The sequence below is a fragment of the Chlorocebus sabaeus genome, chromosome 21 (genome assembly GCF_047675955.1).
Source record: "Chlorocebus sabaeus isolate Y175 chromosome 21, mChlSab1.0.hap1, whole genome shotgun sequence".
In the NCBI taxonomy this organism is placed as follows: Eukaryota; Metazoa; Chordata; class Mammalia; order Primates; family Cercopithecidae; genus Chlorocebus; species Chlorocebus sabaeus.
The window spans coordinates 46,823,892-46,846,487 of NC_132924.1; the positions used below are offsets into that span (position 1 = coordinate 46,823,892).

A 22,596-nucleotide genomic window follows, 5' to 3' on the forward strand; every position below is an offset into this window, starting at 1 on the left:
TACAATTTAGTAATGAAACTGTCTGGGAATGGTGTTTCTGCTTTAAAAGGTTATTCATTGTCCATTTAATTTATTCAGTAAATATAAGCCTATTTGGATTACCTGTTCCTACTTACGTGAGTTTTGATAGATCATGTCTTTCAAGGAATCGGTCCGTTTTAACTAAATTATAACATTTGCGAGAATAGAGTTGTGTATAGCATTTCTTTATTATCTTTTTATTGTAAATGAGATCAGTAGTGATGATCTCTATTTCACTACAGATGCTAGTAATTTGCATCTTCTCTTTCTCTCTCTTGTTAGTGGCCTGGCTAGAAGTTCACTAATTTTATTGCTCTAAGATCCAACTTTTGCTTTCGTTGATTTTTTTTTCTATTGATTTCATGTTTTCTATTTTTATCTCTGCTCTTTTGTTATTTGTTTCTTCTGATTGTTTTACATTTACATAGCTTTACTTTCTCTGGTCCTAAGATGGAAGCATCAATTGTTGATTTTAGATCTCTCTTCTTTTATAATGTAGGAATCAGCGCTACAAACTTACCCTCTTAGCCTGCTTTTGTTGTGTTCCACATATTTTGACATAAGTATTGTTTTCCTACTCATTTAGTTTAAAATATTTTAAAATTTCTTCTGAGACATTTTATTTGACTCATGTTATTTTAAAATGCTGTTTAATTTCTAAGTATTTTATTATTTTCTAGCTATCTTTCTGTTATTGATTTCTGTGTAGTTCCATTTGAGAGCATACGTTGGTTGACTTATAACCTCTTAAATTTGTTAAGGTGTGTTTTATGGCCCAGAATGTGGTCTATCTTAGTGAGTGCCCCATGGGAACATGAAAATAATGTGTATTCTGTTGTTGTTGGACAAAATCTTTTGTGTCAATCAGATACAGTTGATTGATGATGATATTCAGTTCAATTGTATCCTTACAGATTTTCTGCCTGTTGGAGCTGTCAATAGCAGTTATAGAGGTGTTGAACTCTACAACTATAATAATGAATTTTCTATTTCTCTTTCTATTGCTATTATTTTTTGCCTCATGTTCTTTGATGCTCTGTTTTTAGGTGCACACACAAAAGAACGGTTATGCCTTCTCAGGGAATTGTCCACTTTATCCTTACATAATGCCTCTTTTTATCCCTTATAATTTTTCTTGCTCTAAAATAGACTTTGTCTGAAATTAATACAGTTAATCCAGCTTTACTTTGGTTATTATTAGCATGGTTTATCTTTATCCACCCCTTTAATATATTGATTGAATCTGTTTTACATATCTTCTGTCAAGTTTTTATTGTATGTATTTAGATCAATCATATTAAAAATGACTATTTATATAATGGGATTGGCATGTAGCTTGATTGTAACTGCTTCTTACACACTACGCTTGTTATTTTAAAAAAAACTTTCCCTCTTTCACAGCTTTCACTTCTTTTAATTGACTATTTCATATGATTATATTATTTTCTTTTATTAATTATACCTCTTCGAAAATGTTAAGGGTCATCTCAGAGTTTGCAATATGTATTGGCAACTAATCAGCGTCCACTTTGAAGTACAGTATACTGTTTCAAAGATGGTACATGAATGTACCAAATAATAGCATATAGCCTATTTTTCACTTTTATTCCGTATAACATTGTTGTCATCCATCTTACTTATCGATAAACTATAATCACTCCATACATTATTCTTATGAATAGTTATCTATTAGATTAAAAATAAGAAAAGCAAAACATTTTATTTTACCTTCATTCATGCCTTCTCTGATACTCTTTCTTTGATAAATTCAGATTTCTGAACTGTATATTTTTATTTTCTCTGAGGAACTTGTTTTAACATGTCCTGCAAGACAGTGTTACAGGTGACAGATTCCCTGTTTCTCTTTTGTTTGTTGTTTGTTTTTTCTGAGACGGTCTTTATTTATTCTTCCCCTTTGAAGGATAATTTTACTGGATATAGAATCCTAGGTTGGTGGGTTTTTTTCTTTCCACACTTTAAATACTTGACTCAACTTTCTTCTTGTTTGCATTGTTTCTGATTAGAGGTCCAATGTAATTCTCATTCTTATTCTTCTATAGGCAAAGCATTTATTTTCGCTGACATTTGTCAAGATTTTCTCTTTGTGTTTGTTTTTCTGCAGCTTGAATATAATATGCCTGGGAATATGTCCTGCTTAGTGTTCTCTGAGCTTCTTGGATCTGTGGTTTAGCGTCTGCCATTAATTTTGGAAGAGAGCTGTTATAACATCAACTACTTTTTCTTATTCTTTCTTCCTTTTTTTATGGCAATAGGGTCACATTCGGTGACTAAGGCTGGAGTGCAGAGGCTTGATAATAGCTCACTGAAGCCTCGAATTCCTGGGCTCAATTGATTCTCCCATCCCAGCCTCCCGAGTAGCTGGGTGAGACTAGAGGCATGTGTCACCAAGCCTGGCTAATTTTATTTGCTGTATGTCCCAGGCTGGTCTCAAACTCCTTAGCTCTAACAATTCTCCCAACGTGGTCTCCACAAATTCTGGAATCACAGGTGCGAGCCACCATGTCTGGCCTCTTGTTCTTTCTTATTTCTTCTCTTTCAGATGATGCTTATGTTTGTAATTATCCCATAATTCTTGGTTAGTATGTTATACTTTTTAAATTATTTTCCTCTTTGTATTTTATTTCAGAAAACCTTTTTTTCCTCCTATCTTCAAGCTCATTGATTCTCTTCTCAGTTCTGTCCAGTATACTGATGAGGTCATCTTAAATCTTCTCCATTTCTATTACAGTGTTGGTATTGTTTTGTTTTTTAATTTCTAGCAATTCCTTTTGATTCTTTGTTAGAGCAGTCTTCTCTCTGTTTACATTAATTGTCTGTTCTTGAATGTTGTCTACTTTCTCTGTTAGATCCTTTAACATATTAATCCTAGCTTTTTAAAAATTCCCTACTTAGTAATTTTAAAAATCTATGTCATATCTGAGTCTAGTTCTGATGCTTACTTTGTCTCTTCAGACTTTGTTTTTTTCTTGCTTCTAGTATGCTTTACAATTTTTTGTTGAAAGCTGGACATGCTGTATTTGGTAACTGAGGTAACTTAGCCTTTGATGTGATCATTTATGTTAATGTGGCTAGGAGTGAGGGTTGTGCTTGATATTTGCTATATTGTACGTGCTAAAGGACTTAGTTTCTTTTTCTTTCCTTTTGTTATTGGGTTTCCCAAAGAACTTCTTAATTAGAGTCTGTATCTTGTAGCTCTTTCAGTGGTAAGCCCTGTTGATGAAGTTCTAAGTATTTGGGAGTGTAGTTTTCTATAATCTTATTATTAAATCTCAGTTTTCTTAGTGGGTCTATTCCTTTGGCAGAGACCTGAGATGCATATATCAGCCTTTCTTTTCCTTCCCCTTATGTGAAACAAGAAGGGATGATGGAGCTGAACTTTTTAATTGATATTTTTCCAGGTCAGAGAAGGCTCTGGCAAAGTATTTCTTTTGAGAGCAATTCTTCATTATAAATACTATGGACTTATTTCAAAATCATTAATTTCTCCTGTGATATTTTAAAACAATTACTTTTTCCCTTCCTCTACCTAAAGTATGAGGGAAAGTAATTTTTCTCCAATTTTCACCATGAGAACCTAGTAGGGCTACATTTAATTATTAATACCAGTTACTTGCTCAAATGTTTTCTTCTAGGTAAGTTGATCTCAGCTGTGATTCTCTATGTTTGCTTGCTGCTTTGATTTTGTGGGTAGTAGTTTACTCTGTGAATTCCATTTGTTGATTAACCTAAGAAAAGTTATTGATTAGCTTGTTTAGCTTTTTCTTGATGTGTGGATGAGAGTGATGACTTCCATGCCCTTTATATGTTGGAGTGAGTGGAAAGTACAAGTCAAAAGATTTTACCATTATTTTTTATCTACAAAGTCATCCTTGAAAATTCTCCCCAAATGTCAGCTACCCTAGGAAAACCTTCCATGTCATTTTCTTCCCATTTTAATTTAGTTTGCCTGCTTCTTTGCTCTTCCATACCTACTTTTCCTATTGTTATCACTCTCCTCTGAAATATTAGAATTGTTTCTTGGATTTCACCTAAAGGTCCTTAACGTCAGAGAAATATGTGGCATTTGTGTTTGTATTTACAGTGATTAGCACAATATCTAGCACGTAGGACACAATTTTCTTACTCAAAGATAATAAATATTATGATGATTAGGATACATAACCTCAAGAAGTTACATGTTTTAGTGGGAGCAACAGGAGCATTCACAGAAATTTTCTAGAAAATGTAAAAAGTGCCATAATGGTGAAAACAGAATAACTGCTCAGTATGCATGTGCAAAGGGAGTCAACAGGAGGGGAAAAATCATGTATTTTCCAGAGGAGAAGAGAACAGAGCTGAATGTGACATAAGGAGTTACTGTGTGCCAAACAAAGCAAGGAAAGGTCACAGCATCACCAATGTTTCAGGGCAGGGAAGACATCTTGAGTAAGGGTATAAAGGTGAATGACAGGACAGTAGTATGAAGACTCACTGATCTACAATGCTGGAACATTATGAGTGAGGCTGGTAAAGCTAAGAAGAGTGCTAACCAGTACCACATTTCTTGATGAAATGGAAGGAAATGACATCTTCTATGAGAAAGGTTGAACAAAGTGAGACACTTGAAGAGAACCACAAAATCTGAAAGACATGGGGGAGAATAATTACATTTGACAAGTGAAATAAGGAACATTCATTTAAAATAATGAGGGATAACTTAAAGGAACAGGGAAGTATTTTCTGTACAAGGCAACATGAAAGATGGTCTGTCTGTAGGTAAGAGGTAGACATATGGGACACACATATGTGTGGGAAACTCTGCACCCTACAAGAGAAATGGAGCCTGGAGCCACAATTGACATCATAAAATGACATAAGTGATAAAACCTATGATGACAGATTTCCACTACAATATTTAGCCTTGACATTGGCATCCACTTAGTCCTACTTTGTTGAAGATAAGGAAAGAAATATTGATGAATTTTGTGGCTGAATCTACATAACACTAAATACTTTTTATTTTAACTCCTTTAAAACAGTTCTGGCTTCTCATGTAAGCTATTAACAGCCTCCTGCGTGATCCTACAAGTACTTGTCTCATTTTGTTCCAGCACATTCTACCTATTACCATTGGATGAATTGCCCCAACCAGTCCCCCAGTGAACTCATTCCTCTGAGGCACACTCTAAATGTTTCATTGTTGCTTGATCTAACTGCTAATGTTCTTATTGCAGGAAAGTGAAATAAATTCTGCTTACTTGATGCAAAATTATAATATTCAACAAATATGAAGTAGTTGACTGACTAAAAGAAACCACCATAGGACTGGACTTAGAAACATTAGGAAATAGGCCTATTTGGAGATCTAGGTATGAAACATATGAGGATGTTTCTTGAATTTATCACCTCCAACAGCTTTGAATGCTTTGGAAAGCTTAAATTTCCAGACAGAGAATCCATTTCATCTCATATATGTCCACTTGGCCTTGGAAACAAAGTTGCCTTTATTTATATTCCAATAAAATTTCATTCAAAGAAAAATCAAAATTTGTTACCAGAAGAAGGGCACTGGACACTGAGTAGAAGCAAACAAACTAAAACAAGTACAAAACAACCAGAACTCAGATGTGTTTTGAACATAATCCAAACATTTTAGATATTAGCCAGACTCCTTTTTTCTTGCATCTGCATACTGTTTTATTGACAGATAATATTCTAACATGTTATTATGTAAACGAAGTTAGAAACTCTATAACAGAGAATGGTCCATTAATTTTACTAATTGCCTTAATTTTTATTTGCACATCTTTGGTCTCCCATCTGAGATCGAATGAAACAGTGTTGTTGCAGTTTTGCTGTCCTGGATCATAGTACCCGGATGCTTTCCCTATGGCTAAGGCACTTGTGAAAACCCCAGGTGGACACATACACTTTTTCAGGTGATATAGATTTGAAAAAGCCAGTCTGTTTTTTAAAGGGAAACACAGAAAAAGAAGAGATCTATCAACAGTTCCTGAATTTGTTAATTCAATTTACACTTGGGCAGTTAATAAATCATTAAAATTCAGTGACAAAGCACCAGGCATTGAACTAGTGTTGGAGCCATAGTGGGAGAAAAAACTGAGAATCTTGGTACTTAAAGAGCTTATATGTTAATGATATTGAAAAATGTTTAAAATAATAAATATACTGTATAATTAATTATCCTAAGCCCAATGAAAAAAAATGAGAAAATATAAATAGTTATACTCCAACACCAAACTATGAAATAACTTAAGATCAACTATTTAAAATATTTTCAGCATTTGGACAGATCCTTACACAACTACGCTTATTGATACAGTGATAATTTTGGTAGTGCTTCTAATTCTATGACTTTTTTCAAAGAATTAAAGATAAGCAAATAAAATGTGGCCATTCTGTCAATGAGTTCATACTGTAATTGGAAATCACTATAAAAAATTGATAACTATAACAACATAACTTGTTTTACTACATGTATACATTGTAAGGTCAATAGATATATATAAAGATTAATGTATTAATGACTGTATACAGTTATTTCTTACTTTGGCATAAAGTGTATGATACATACTATACATTGCATTAAATATGCATATGCTTGAGATGGATTACAACATGAAAAAATGAAAGAAAGCTTGAATTTGGAGTTTAATTAGGTTATTAGATTATTACCCCCCAGATGATTTAAAGCTAATACAAAATATCAAAATTTCAAGCATTAGTGATATTCTATACTGATTAAACATAGATTAATCAACTACCTGTTGTATTGCCCTCACCATTCAAATTTCAAATATTAAATTTATTTGTCTCTTTAAAGTGGAGAGACGATATAGCAGAGGTGTTAAGAATAGGAACTTTGGAGCCAGATTAGAGAGATTCAGTGCTTTTGTCATTCCCACAGACTGTATATCTTTGGATAAATTAGTTAAGTTCTTTGTACTTCTGTTTGTTCATCTGAAAATTGAAAGTAATAAGAGTATCTGCTTCATAAGATAGTTATAATAGTTAAATAAGATGTTACTTCTTGATTATGTATTGTAGACTAAATCCTAACATAAAAGTATTTTTTCTCACTAAAATGAGCAATTTTGGTGGACAAAAAGGGAAACAAAACTTTCCATAAAGGTGTATGTCTTCCAGTCTCCTAATATATAGGGTTCTTTTCTTTCTTTTCTTTCTTTCTTTTCTTTCTTTCCTTTTCCTTCCTTCCTTCCTTCCTTCCTTCCTTCCTTCCTTCCTTCCTTCCTTCCTTCCTTCCTTCTTCCCTTCCTTCCTTTCCTTTCTTTCCTTCCCCTTTTCCTTTCCTTTCCTTTCCTTTCCTTTCCTTTCCTTTCCTTTCCTTTCCTTTCCTTTCCTTTCCTTTCCTTTCTTTTCGTTTCTTTTCTCTTTTCTTTTCTTTCTCACTGTGTCACCCAGGCTGAAGTAAAATGATGCGATCTCGGCTCACTGCAACCTCCACCTCCCGGGTTCAAGCAGTTCTCCAGCCTTAGCCTCCCGAGTAGCTAGGGACTACAGTAGTCACTAGTCCTAAGTAGTTGGGACTACAGGCATGACCCACCATGCCCAACTAAGTTTTTGTATTTTTAGTGGAGACGAGGTTTCACCATATTGGCCAGGCTGGTCTTGAACTCCTGACCTCAAGGGATCCACCTGCCTTGGCCTCCCAAAGTGCTGGGATTACAAGTGTGAGCCACTGTACCCAGCTAATACATGGTTTTGATTATTTAAAGCATCATTAAGTCATAATGTCCCAAGATTATCCCAATGGAACATAATTTTCCCCTCCTAATTTTGATGTCAGTTTCTATTGATGTAAAAATACATATTATGTGCTAATGTTTTATTAAAAAAACTATTCAACCTCCAAAGCCATTATTAGATAAATCACCCAGGACAAATATAGTTTCTGAATTCAGGTCATCCCAATTGAGGAATAAAGTGACTGATTTTTAAATATATATTTAATCCTTGTTTTAATTATGCAATGTATTCTGATTTTGCAATCTGACATGTGATAAAGGCCATTGCAGATTTAAATTTTTATACTAGCCAAGAAACATCAATTTTAAACATTGGGCTAGGTATAACTATTTTAAATATGTTAAATGAAAAACAATTTTATTTACATTTCTATGAATTATTAAAGTGCTTCTTAACAACCCTAAAAAGACCTATGAAGCTAAATCTCAATAGTGCTTGCATAATATTGATATTCATAAGAATAAAGAGGCTATTAAAAGCATATAAGAATGATTAGTAAAAGGCAACATTGCACAAAACACCCCCTCTTTCAGCATGTCTTTCTTTACGTTGAGTTTTGTTTGAGAATCTGACATTTTAAAACATGGTTAAAATATAAAGACATTATTCACTGTAGGATGCAACCAATTGGCTTTAATAGACATAGCTGTGTGAGCTGCACAGTATATACATGACTAAGTTTTTCTTCTTCAATTCTTCAAGTTGGATGCAGGGAATGTACAATAGAAAGTCATCACTAAAAGCATAAGAGTTCAATTTTAAGGACATTTAATTGAGGCTTAGAATGAGCCTTTCTATTTTACAAATACATTTTATTATTTTAATATCTGTATTTATCTTCCAGCCAGTCATAGACTGAGAAGGTTAATTGAAGAAATGCATCCTCACTTTTTCAAACTAACTTCAAGGACAAATACCACACAGATGGCTGATTTACAACAGTGAAGATAATGATAATGAATTTTGTTATTAAGTTTCCACAATTATATAGCATCTGTTTTTTCAACAAAGTGCTTTGTTAAAGTCACCCCAAAACCAGTCTATATGTATATGCATTTTGATGCATACTGTGTGAGGCTATCATTACTGTTACAAATTTTTCCACTCTTCCTTTAAAGTTATCTGTCTGTATGGAAGTTACAGAAATGTAGTATTTCATTTAATAAATAATAACTTTAAGGTTAATCATAAGATATAGAAAACTATTCAAGCCCTCCCCAACTCTACCAAAAATATCTGCTTTTATCTTAAGGCATTCTTCTCTAAATTGTAAACAATATAATTGTAAACAGATTTAATCATTCAGATGGCTTAAAGCTAATGTATTTATTTGCTTGCAATTTATAGCATGGTGTTTTAAAGATTTAGCTATTAGATGAAGGTTATCTGTTTTCTTTCAAAACTGACATTTAAAATGATTATTTGATTCAAGTCCATATCAATGCAACTGAAAATCTTTTGAGTGCCTTCTGTGTGCAGGGCTCTGTGTAAATATGAATATAATTTGGCCTGTAAGTCTAATGTGGAGACACATAAATTACCTCCAGAGTGTTAGGAAGAATGATGGGATATTGTTCAAGGGTTAGAGTGGGTATAGAAGAACTAGTTAAATAGGCCTATGTAGTTTCTCAAAAAACAAAATAAAAAATCACAACAATATGTATGCCTTCTCTTTTTTTAAACCATTGGTCTAAATAATAAAGTGAGGTCATGCAATATAAAACATGGGCATTTTCAGGAACACTGTGTAGATGACCATTGCTAAATCAATCATAGTTTACTCCACATCCATCACTGAGACAGCCAAATAAATGGCTGGGCTATATTACAGCCTGCTAATTTTCCACATAAAATTTCAGTTGGACAACTACAATTTCTCTGTCATAGAATTTCTATGCTGTACTTTAAATCGTGTTTTGCTGCATTTTCTGTGATTCCTTAATTATGCGTCCAGCTTAGGACTTCACACATTGTGGGTACCTCAGAAAGTTTGACTGAATATCTTCTTCACTAATTCATATTATGTATCATTGCTCAGACCACTTTATAATACCAGGTACCTTCACTGAAGCAGAGGAAGAATTCTCTTTCTGATTTAAAAAATTACCTACTAGGTCAACAATAAGCTTGTTGCCCCTAAGAATCATTCAGATTCTGCCACTACCATTCAATTACATTTTATGTATAAAGAAATAAGAATAATTTGAAAGTCATATACTTAAATATTAACTTCAGAAATTATGGTTTCAATGAAGATAGGGTACACGGTTATGAAAACCATTACACCTGTGCACATGTGTGTGTGTTCATGCACGTATACATGTAAGTGCACATGCAGAACGCTACCAGGCACTGTGCTATGTGCTTCACACATGACACGTTATTTGATTCTCTCAACCACTCTGTGGGGTAGGTCCTATAGGCATCCTCATTTTATAGGTGAGGAAACTAAGGTGTAGAAAAAATTATTTTCCCAAGGTCATAGAGCCAGTAATTGACCTAGCTGGGCATTGAAGCAGGTCTGTTTTGTGACAATGCCAGGAAGTCCAGTGGAAAGACCTGTAAATGGCCTGCCCAGAAATAAGTGACAGTGATCTACTTTGTTAGTTTCCTCTCCTGTAAAAGAGGAGAATTGGACCCAAAGAGATCCGAAGGCCTATCAAATCCCATATTTTGTGATCATTATTCTTTTCAAGGGGAGCGCAATATCATGTCTTTTCTAAATCTCTCCTAGCCTTCCAGTTTATGTCCCACTGATTCATTGATTTAAAACCAGTGGAAAAGTTCCCATATGACACTTTGCTAAATTTAGGAAGTAGCTCTCCTCTCATCATTAAAGCCAAAGTTGGTGAGGATTTAAATTATTGAGCAATTTAGTTTTTTGAAAGATAAAATACTCATATAAAAAATTAAAGTGAGAATACCTTTATTTATGGGATTGTATATTCTTTAAAAGACAAAGCTATATCCTATTGAACTATGTTTCTTTTCCCAATGCTTTGCAGATAATAGATGTTTAATAAATGTTTGTTAAATAAAATTAACATGACAAAGTAATTTTTAAGCACCAGTTTACATAAAGTGCTGTGATTAAAGATGGATTTCTGGAGGCCGAGTACAGTGGCTCATACCTGTAATCCCAGCACTTTGGGAGACCGAGGTGGCTGGATCACGAGGTCAGGAGTTCGAGACCAGCCTGATCAACAAGGTGAAACCCTGTCTCCACTAAAATACAAAAATTAGCTGGGCATGGTGGCATGCGCTTGTAATCTCAGTTATTTGGGAGGTTGAGGCATGAGAATCGCTAGAACCCAGGAGGTGGAGGTTGCGGTGAGCTGAGATCATGCCATTGCACTCCAGCCTGGGTGACAGTGCAAGACTCCATCTCAAAAAAAACAAAAACAAAAACAAAAACAAAAATGATACATTTCTATCTAATGTCAATAACTTCTGATACTTTACAATTTAAGCTCTATCTCTCATCATTTATTTTGTTTGTTTAAGAATTACTTTATTAAGAGTGATGAAAGATAAATGAAAGTTGTCTTGCTTGTAATCCTTGATATATGACTAACATTTTAGGAGCAAGCACACATAAATGTGTAACAATCTGTTTTTTTTTTAAGGCTCTAGTCCAGTAATCACAAGACTAGGTAGGGATATAGAAGTCAAAGGGGAGTAGAGAGCTGTGCATTTCTTAGGGATTAAATAGGACCTTGAAAATGGTCAGGAAATTAGATTCTAGATAACTTTATTGATTGAATCTGTATAGTAGAAAATTCATTTTGGAGGAATCTTAAGGACAGGCATTATTGTGCAGTTTTGTGGAGCCTGTGAGTGATAGACATGAAAGGACACTTGGAAACCCTGAGAAGTGCATCACATCCTTAAAGTGCCAGTTATTTAGCAGCAGAAAAAAAGACGAAAAGAATTCAAACACCCTTATTTCCAGCTCACTTATCTTCCCAATGCCCTGCACTCATAGATTAATTCATTCACTCACTTATTCCAAAGTTATTTTACTGTGCACATACCACTTTCTAAGCAGTTTAATAGATGCTAGAGACACATGGATGAACTAAGCAAACATAGCTTGCTTCTACTGTTGTACAGTTTGCAAACTTTTGGGTTCTCTTCAGTAAATGAGTGTCATTAAAGTACAGAATTTAGTTTGGGAATACTTGTTTTGATGATGAAGGAGATGTAGATGAAAATTAATATGATTCCTTTCTATGTATTTTCACAAACTGATGATGATGTTGACAAGCGAGTGTTCATAGAGCAAGTTCATTTTTCTCTTACTTATTTTTTAGATTGATGAATGATGAACAGATTCCCATGAAGTTTCTGATAATATAGTGATGGGAGCAGAGAGGCATCTTGGAGAAATGGGCACAGTGTTATAAGGGAGTGATTTGTAAGTTTTCCCACAAAATGGAAAATCTTGAGTGATGAGTCAGGAATAAAATTCAGTCATCAATCCTTAACTGAAAATTTTCTTCCTCTGTTACTAAATCTTGTAGTTTTAAGAGAGTGTTTTTTTTGTTGTTGTTGTTAAAGTGAATCTTAGTAATGCTATAAGCTGTGAAAAAAAAAAAAAAAACTAATAAGATAGATGCTAAATACTCATTACCAATTATTTTAACATGTTGTGATTCTTCCATCTCTACCCAGACCAGATGTTTAGACTACTTATTTAGAATGAAGATAGCTAATAAATTATGTCTCTCAATAATGTTTAAAGTGTTAGTGTTCTTCCTAAATATTATTTAATTTCAAAATAGAAGTAAAGGTAAAAACAAAAAACAATAACCAAAAAATCAAAAAGAAAACCCTGCTAATCTATAAATAGTAATATCCTGCTAGTTCTAGTAAGGAATGAATGTGTGGAGCAGGGTAAGTTTAAGTTTGTACCATTTGTGGATAAAGTTGGCCTTTTGTATCAAAATGTATTTCTATGTGCTAGAGACTTCTTTTGCCTACTTCCTTACACTGCAGTGTACACAGTTATAAAACAGGTACTCTTTAGACTTAATAATATTAATTTTGTGATATAATAATTATTTAATGGACAGACAACAAATGAAGAGAAAAAATAACCGCTATCTGGCATCATGTTTAATTAGAATTTTGACGTTAAAAAATTCTGGATACTCTTTGCATTTAAGGCATTATATGATTTTTTTTTAAAAATTAGCCTCTGATAAAAATCTGTTAAAATTGAAGTTAGACTGGCTTTGGCAAATTGATATTTATTGGATAATTGATAAATGCTTTGCTCATTAACTGGTCTTTGTTTAGCTAAAGGCAGTAATTTTCTAATATAAACACATCAGGAAAAGATATATTATTTAATCCTTTTGGGTTCTTTTCTTCCTTCTGGGTCTTTTCTTATACTTTCTTTTTTTCTGTGTTCCCCTATGTTTAATTTAACCCTGATTACACAAGCCCTAAATCTGGGAAAAAATATGGCCAATATGAAAAGTACTCAGAGGCAGAAATAATTAAAGGTGTGCATTACAAATGAAATCAAAAGGAATTAAGTTTATTTTTAGCTCAGACAACTGGAGGCTGAAAGTGGATTAAAAGTACTATTCAATTAAGCGGGGTGTGTGTGTGTGTGTGTATTTAGAAGGGCTTGTTCATGATTACTCAATCTACAGAACAAGAAAGTGAAGACAGATTATTACTACAGCAAATGTTACTAGTAATTAAGAAGTATTCTATTCTTTGGGGGATTTGAGAACGTCTTCCATTTCTTAGTTCTGCTGAATGTCATATTTTTTATGAGAATATATTGGAGATTAATGAGAGCAGCCAATAAGGAGAGCAAATGAAAGTTAATAGAAAACAGAAACAAGTTGGTTTTACCAGAGTCTGTAGCTGAAGAAGAGATGTTAATGCATTGAAATAACTGAGAATATTATATAGGTAAGTTAAGAGCAACCAAGGGACTTCTATGTCAAGATACCCTGTGTGTAAGTTGGTAAGCATATTGCTTAATAACTGTCTGGTTTGTACACAGTCCACAAAAATCTTGATTATTGACTGACTTACATTTTTCTTACCCTAATACACTATTTTACACACATGGCTCAAAATTGTTAATTTTATCTGTGCCCTGATTGGTTACACATACATAGAGTTTCCCTCAATATTTAACTGCCTTTCTACTTCATCCATCCTCCAGTCACCTGCTCCGAGGTTACCAAGCCGGAATGCAGCAAGAACGTCTGCAGCTGCTACAATTGGTAGAAGTGGGTTAGGCAGATGGTTGCTGAACAATGACCCATCAAGGACTATAGTTGTAGAAAGGAGAGGGGAGACAGGTATCATATTTCCTGCCTGAGATGTATACTGAGTGGTAGTAATTGCAGTGAATCCAGCTCACTGTCTCAACAGCCACTCACCTGCACCGTCTCCTCCCCTGTCTTATAACTGGACCAGCAGTTAAACAGCTGTATAGCCTTGTCTCCCTGTCTCGTTTTCCCCTGAGCTCCATCAGCAAGAGTAGCAACAGCAGCTGGAGAAGCGGCAGCCAGAGATAGGCAGGGCTGGTTCTCGCAGCCGCGCAAATCGCCTCCTCCTCAACACACACACACACACACACACACACACACACACACACTGCACAGACTTCCGATATCAACGCGTCTTGACATAAATCAAGGACTAAGAGAGACTAAAGAAGAGCGTTAGTCATGGACAACAGGTATTTCATCTCTGACAAATTGTTTCCTTCAGCTGCTTACTGATTTGGATGATAAAATAATCATTTGTGATAGCTAGCTTGAGTGGGAGACTGGAGGACTGGGGGGTGGCCGCGATAGAGGAGCGGGGATGAAGTGGGAGGAGTGAGAGGTGGGGAAGGGGGACGCCAAAGATGACTTTCAGGCTCCGGAAACCTACGTCTTTCAGCCTCGGCTGTTTTTGAGTTGCAAATGATCAGAGAAGGGTGAACTGCAGGCAGCCTGTGTTGCTGCCTGGAAGTAGATTTCCATCTTTCAGACACTAGTTCCAATGGGCCGGGTGTTCTGGAAGGGGGTGGCAGTGGAGAGGAGGATGCTGTGAGCAGAGTTCTTGAAGCTCCACTCCTCTGGGGAAGCCGAGCTGTGTGGGAGCCTTCTTACTGTGCGGGAAGCGTGTGAATTGGAAAGGATCCTGAGAGCTGGCTAGTCCCAGTTCCTCTCCGGAAAAGCAGTGGCTCTCGCTTCAGAGATGCGCCCAGCTTTCGCCTGCATCACACTGCAGTAAGTTAAACTGGACATGGTTGGCAAATTGAGTGGCTTCTGGGTATGTGGTGCGGGGGAAGGGAAGCTGAGAAGAAATGGGGAGGAAAGTTAGAGAAGCATAGCTTTGAATTCTCCGTGAAATGTTAAATCGGTTCGTCTCCCTGACTCCTGTCCTAGTTATGCTATAGTAGGGGTGCTCTGTGATTTGCAGGCGGATGCCGCTTGTGTATTAGCTATGCAGAAAGTGCCCTGTCCATTGTGATTTTAGGCAACACAACTGGTAAATGTTTTCTAAATTTAATTCCAAGAGTGGTCTCCTCAAAGTTACCAATGAGATAGCAGCTTGTCTTTTCAAAAGGTAATTCATAAAGAGGTTGGCTTAGACTTTCAAATGCCCTAGTTAATTGTTACAAGTTCCAGTCCAGATTTATTCCTAATCTGTGAACTAAACAAGCAAGCAAGCAAACAAAAGTCTTTGATTTACCTTATTACATTAAAATAAAATGTGAAGTAGGTCTCTAGATAACTGCTAGGCAACAGCCTAGGCCACACTGATGATATGATAAACATTCAAATACTATTTAGTGAGTGTCACATGGAGGGTTCCCTCAATTTCTTCCTGCTGTAATAATCTCCTCCACTTGCTGAACAGTTTCTTTCTTGTGATTTCAAAGTGGAGGTTTTTACATAGATGGCTCTATACTTAGAAACCAAGCAGCATTGTGTTCACTGGCAGAAAATGAAGGCTTAAAACTTTTAAAAAACAGCTTCAACTGGTTGCTCAAATTGCAGATAACCAACTCTTTTAAAAACAGGTCAGCAAGGACCAGTCCATTGTAAAGCAAATGACCGAATAAACATGAATGCAAGCAGAATACTGAAGGTCTTTTCTAGAAAAGAGATCAGAAATAATTAATCTAAAAATGTTGGGGTACCTAACCAGGTCCTGACGCATTCACCAGATTTTTATAATGGTTGTGAGTGGTGGGGAATCCCTCAAGCAGAAAGGAGATATTACATAAAAAAAGTTAGACTTAGTTAGATGATCATTGGAGAAAACACTGTATTAGTACATTTTTCTCCAATAAAAATTATTGACAAAACAGAAATTACCTAAAAGAGAACGTAGGATTTTAATCTGGATACGTCCACAGGCTAGCATAAATTCCACAGGATAAGAAGGCTTCAAATTTTATGAAATAACAATTGTGAAAAGCAAAATAATTCTAAAATAATCTGTCCTTAGAAAAATAGGTAACTAAGGACTACTCTTATCCTATAATTTCAGTTTTAAATTGTGCTACTCTTTCTCTAATCCCCCAAATTTCATGCTTTTACCAAAAATAAAACATGTCAAGAATGTCATTGGAATTGTGTTGGCTAATTTTCTACTCATCATGAGGATCTCTAGGTATAAAGGCTTACTTAATATTTTTTGGCATTGTTGGAATACCCAATTTGTTATACGTGATCCATTCCACACACATACATAGTATCCCTGTGCATAAAGTCTACATGTGACTTTGTGAATCACTGAGTAAAATATAATTCAGGAAATATATTTGCTACAATAGTGCATACATGAGGGTGATTAAATTTTTTTTGACACCAATGAGAAAGAGAACGAAAAAGTCTATATGAAGAATAGAAGAATATGGTTGGAAGAAATTTGCAAGCAGTTCCCTAATACTCTAGAGTCAACTATTATTAACTGAAACCTGTATGTAGCTAAGGAGAAGGAAAATTAGGTTAAGATCACTGATGAAAATTTGACAAAATTTTTTAAAATATAGAAACTTATGTAGTTGGAGTTGAGTGGTCGCAATGCCTTTGCTTCATGCTTTCTTGTCCTACTGGTAAGCAAAGCTCATGTTTTGACTGAGAAGAAGGTTATCAAAATCATTTGTATAATAAAACAATTATTTAAATTTTTTTAACAATTTAAGTTAAAACCATTGGTAAGTTTTGCTGGGATAGTATCTGAACTAGTATCCTATGACTGATACTTTTTCTTGCACACTATTGAAAGAAGGGAGAGTCGTAGCCAGACAAGCCAGATGAAGATAGCTGCTGATCACGAAATCTAATTTTGTCTACTAATAATGACTGTGATGTGATGGATAGACTTGAAATGACATTTTAAGATGATCTTCTCCTGGATGCCACTTCTAGCTGCCTTCAGGAACAGAGCTGTATTTATATATGCACAATACTGTTGCAGTATCCTCTAAAGAGTAATACCTCTATCTGAGAAGCACTTGCCCAGAGCAAACTCTAGGAAAAATTGTGAAGAAGCCTATTCCTGTTGCCCCTCTCCCAGCAATAGCATTTTCTTTCTCTTGTAAAACACCAATGCAAATTCTGACCAAGTGAGTCACGTATAGTATGTCCCAATACCACAGTCAATATCTTGGGTATTTACTATGAAGTAGGTTCAACTACTTGATAGCCCTGGATTATTTCCTCATATGCTTTGTTCATCACACAATGAATGAGTAGTGGGCGGTTATTTTGAGTATGGCATTTGCACGTACTGGGTCAAGAGCTTTACATATGCCTTCTCATTTATGGTATAACAGCTACAGGAGGGAGATGGCATTTTCTCCCCTTTAGAAAAAACTCAAACTCAGAGGAAATAAACAAATTTCTGAAAGCAACATATTTAGTGAATGCTGGGTTAGAATTAACCACTCAGTGTGACTAACTCTAATTCTTAATTGCTTTGCTTCTTAAAAAAAAATTAAAATGGTACTCCATTATGGATCAGGGTGGGGTTGAGCATATTATTTTGTGGATGCCGTGGGTGGGTAGTGCTTGAGTGATCTTCTTTCTCTGATGATACCCAACCTTGGATCCACCTAAACTGAAATCCACCTGCATTGACCCCAGATCCAAACTTGGCACACTCACCATTCCAATTTCAGGCTCTGCTTTGGCTACACAAACTCTGAAAATGAACATGGGGACATTGCCAGGAAGGAAGATAATGCAGTTAATATGGGAGGAGAAAAGCTGGAAGACCTAAACACAGACGGGTATAAAAAGAAAATAAGGGAATCATATAGTGGAAGGCTGGTCCAAAAATATGTCCACATTCTTTGTCCTGAGGGACACTAAATAACAAACTCTTTGGACTGTGTGTGGGGTAGAGATCTTTAGTCACAGATAAAGTGCAGACTCAAAACATCTCTTTAAATAGTTGTAAGGTCTTATTACAAAAATTAGATTATGCTTGTCATCAGATAATCTCCTTTACATACTCCTTTTAAAAGTGGAAAAACAATGATTCAAAGAAAAGTGGGGGAGAAAGGCCAGATGCTGACTGAAGAGGTAAAAGAGTAATTGGAAATATCACTGGTTCTTGCATAATCACTTTATGAAAACGTGCCAGGAAGCAAAAGGCCATCTTTAACTGGTGAGGATAAAAACAAAATGGTTCATTTAGGTAAAATGTGAAGTGTTACAGAGACTAACATGATTACTGTCACTTGTCTTCTTATCACAGAAGACAAACACTAACAAAGAATAAAGTGAAAATGTTATGGGCGTAGAGCCAAACAATATTTTAAGATTGGTCTTTCTCAGCATGCTAAATTTAAACAGCCGAAATTCTTTTTTAAGGATTTTCTGAGTCAACAATTTGAAATGAAGGATTTGCCTTTTAACAGGGAATTTGTATTGCATTGTGAATTTGAAACACAATGTCCTCAGTCAGTTATTTTTGATTGGCAATATGCCGATCACTATAGATGCAAGGAGCACAAAAGCTGTTACCTCCAAAATCAGAGAAGAAATGGACACGCTTCATAAACTAACTTGATGCTCCTGAGTTATTGTCAGATGTGTACGTGGTGACAGGGCTTTGCAAATACATTCACATTGTTGGCCCTGATTCATTCTCTTGTCATTTGTGACACTTCAGGTTAGGACTGGGAATAGAGTTAGTTTTCAGGGTTGATTTTTGAATGTGGTGCTAAAATCAGCTCTCTTGCCCATTGGCTCTCTTCTTCTTCTAGTTTAAAAATAATGAAAGTAACTTTCATTGAGTGCTTACTACATGGCATTTGCCTTTATAAATATCTTGCATATTTAATCTTGATCATACCCTTTTGGGATAATTTTATTATTATCCTCATTCCCATTTTATAAAAGAGCAAACTGAAGGACAACAGGGTTAAGTGACTTGTCACAGTTACAAACTGGTAGGAATAGAGCCAGGGTTTGAACTCAGGCAGTCTAGCTCTGGAGACCACTCTTCTAACCAAAAGGCTCTAAATCCACTATTAACTACCACTGGCTTATTATAACCCTCCACAGTTCACACAATGTTGCACCTTCTTTGTCTCTGCTTACATTTGCCTCTTTGTAATTTACTTTTGGACACCCAAACTCCTCTGCCCTCTCTCTACGCTAATGTGTTTCATTTGATAATGTGTCTTTGTCCTTTAATCTCCTACTCTAGTATCATGACACTTTGAGGTATCTAGTTGGTTTCTGCCACAGACCCAACAGTTTTTCTATGTGGTTCCACTGAAACTTGTGCTTGCCTTTATTATTGAATATGCCACGGAGAATTGAAATAATCTGTTTTCTACATTGAGGAAGGGGTTCAAACTTATTTATCTTTGAAACTTTGGTGCTTAACACAGTGTCTAATATAATATTGGAGCTTAATGAACACTTCTGTTAATAACTGTATTATTATAGGCTCTAATTCTATCCACTGAAGGAATAGGTAGTCCCACTTCTACAATATTTAGCCTTTGCCCCCTGCCCACCAAAGACAAGAGAATTAGCTTTCAAATAAAAACTATGATGTCTGATAGCAAGTGTGTATTTTAATAAGTAGAAGTCATGATTAGCATAAAATTACTCAGAACACATTTATTACCTTCTATGGTATTATATATTTAGAATACATGGGGCAATATTTTGGAATATGACAGATAAAATATTTATTTCCAGATCACAAAATCAAAATTTTTACTCGTACGTATTTTCTGGTTTCAGGTTATTAACATATCTTTAGAGGGGGAAAAAACCCAAATAGTAGAATAAGTGGCTCATCAAAGATGTTTTGCTCTTGTGGGACAATAATGTGAAGTTGTGAAAAGGTGATTTTTAATTGTTTCTTAAACTCTATTTCCCTTGAGGAAAGACACACTGATTTTAATTCAGTCATAGCTCATAAATTGTGAATCATATCTGCAAGCAGACATTCAAGACCTCACTACCACTAGAGAAAAGTGATGGTTGATGGTAGGAAAATCAATCCAGAAACCCCGTCCTACAAATTATCAGGTTATGTGATCATTCAAATTCTATTTTTAAATGTTTTTATACATTTATTTCATTTACTATTCTAATATTGTATCTATGTGAACTGTATAACACATAGGGCTTTCCAAATACATTTCTTTTTTTAAAGTACCATCTTAGGTCAAACTATTCTATTTTAGTCTTCTTTCTAATCCACATGAATCAGTTATCGAATAATCAGGGGAAGGGCAGATGGGATGAGAATTGCGTAGCTATTTAAAATGTCTTTAGAGTTCCATCAATAGAGTAATCTCGGAATGAGTTTCCCCCAGTGAGGCAGCTGGGCTGTGCTTTATAATACACGTTTTTTTTTAGAATCCCAAGTTGTGTATTGTGTTTTGATTGTTCATAATGAGATGGAATTGTGAATAAGGGTATGGAGAAGTCAACTCCATATATAATTTCTCAGTATGAAAAGAAGCTTTGTTGAGTTTCATCATTTTCTTAGGTTTGACTTGAAACTTAGTTTCTGCATTCAAACTGTCTGGATATAAAATCCTTACTTTTTGGATGAATTTAAGGAAGTAACTTAAATTCTATGCTTTAGACTTCTCCTTGTAAAACAGTGATAATGAAAATGCAATCCATTTCATAGAATTAAATGATTTAATCATGGATGTAAGGGGCTTAAACAGAATACACATAATAAACACTAAAAAGTATTAGCTATTATTTCCAACTTACTTGGAATATTGTCTCAGAGAAAAAATATCAGTAGTAAAGAAAATGTTCTAAATAAAATCTAAATCTAAAAATATTTCTTAGTTTTATATTAATAAAATATTGAGGCTACAAAATTTATTAAATACTATTATAAACACTTTGTAAGATTTCATTACTTACCATTGTGGCCCAAATGTTCTTATTAAACTATAAAAAGTGGTAACTATTAACATACATAAGTTAACCCATACACATAAACTACCCAGAAGAATAGCTGGCATGCAATTAGTCCTCAGAAATTTTAACTCCCTTTCTCTTACCTAAACTGATGATGAAAGGTCTTTCATTCTTTCTTCTCTGATCTTCTTAAAACATAGTTATAGCTATCATCATTTGATATACAAAAGGATATTCTGTTTTGCTCTATATTGACTACTCCGCTATTTGTACCTAAGCATGTTGGGGAAACATGACCTCTGATGTGAGGAAACCTATTAGTTTCTAGATCAAACTCCCTTTGGATTATATGGACTGGAAAGGAGGAAGAAACAGAGGTGCTATAGAAAAACATGACAAGATCCTTGACCTGAAAACAAAACTTCAGGCAGAAAACATGAGTTTGTAGTTTATTCAGTAACTTATTTTGCTGAGACAGAAAATATAAGGAAGTGTTTCTTGTTTGGCTCTTAACTAAGGAATCTGTTTGTTGGTTCCTTAATGAAAAGAAATAAGGGCTGGGGAATTCTCACTTGTCTTGCCTTTCCTAGTGTGTATGATGGAGATTGTCAGTAATACTCAGCTAGTTCTGGGAAGTCTAAGATTCATATAGAGATATGAAAACTATGCCGTAGGAGACAGAAGTACTTACTTATACCACAGCCCTGTATCCTATTCATCCTTCAGTCATTGATGGGCTACTCTGTCAAGCATTCTGCCAGGATCGGTGAAAGAAGAGGAATGGGTGGAAAAGTTCTTACAGTACTAAAGAGTTACACTTTGGTGGAAGACGGATGTGAATAGACCTAAACAAGGAAACAAGTGCATACTTTGTTGTGGTGATAGTGCTGTGAAAGGAACAAAGAGCTGTTGTTGAGATGAGCAAAAGATCCTATTTACACAATAGGAATAATACAATTAATAGGAAAACAAGCTGGTTTCAGGAGGCATAAGGACCACTCCTGCCCCACCTGCAAACCCCCATTATGCTTTGTTTTCATTGTAGACCTCGTCTGTCTTGTGGACAGTGAGTGTAAGAGGTGACAGTGAGTAGAAGAGGCTTAAACACCTGAAGTAATTTTTAAGACCAAAACAGATGAACTCATAGTGAATCAGAATTTTAGAATTATTAAACAAAACATTTTCATTCTGTCAAAAACATAACTCCCACATTGCTTTTCCTGTTACCTGTATATTATAGGATTATTCAGCTTTGGACAGCTTTTAAAGATTAGAAAAATGCAAGTATTTAATGTTGCTTAGTAACTTCTCTTGCCTGTCATTTTGGGTTGCACATAAACAACTTGTAACTTCCCCACACTTGTCCCAAATAGAAAAAGAGCACAATAAGCTGATG

General features: G+C 35.0%; 1 protein-coding gene across 10 annotated transcripts in view; it reads left to right on the top strand.

Annotated features, from left to right (window-relative positions):
• The window catches only part of DGKB (diacylglycerol kinase beta), an 833,256-nt gene that overhangs the window by 56,484 nt on the left and 754,176 nt on the right, over window positions 1–22,596 (top strand). For 2 of the 10 annotated variants that reach the window (XM_038004361.2, XM_073009089.1), the window contains exon 1: window positions 14,121–14,521. The exons of 2 other annotated variants lie outside the window; for them this stretch is intronic. The gene's annotated coding sequence lies outside the window, so the exon portion shown is untranslated. Of the gene's footprint in view, window positions 1–14,117; window positions 14,522–14,687; window positions 15,060–22,596 lie in introns of those variants that run through there. 6 more of the 10 variants (XM_007981994.3, XM_073009085.1, XM_073009086.1 and 3 more) reach the window with 6 other exon arrangements.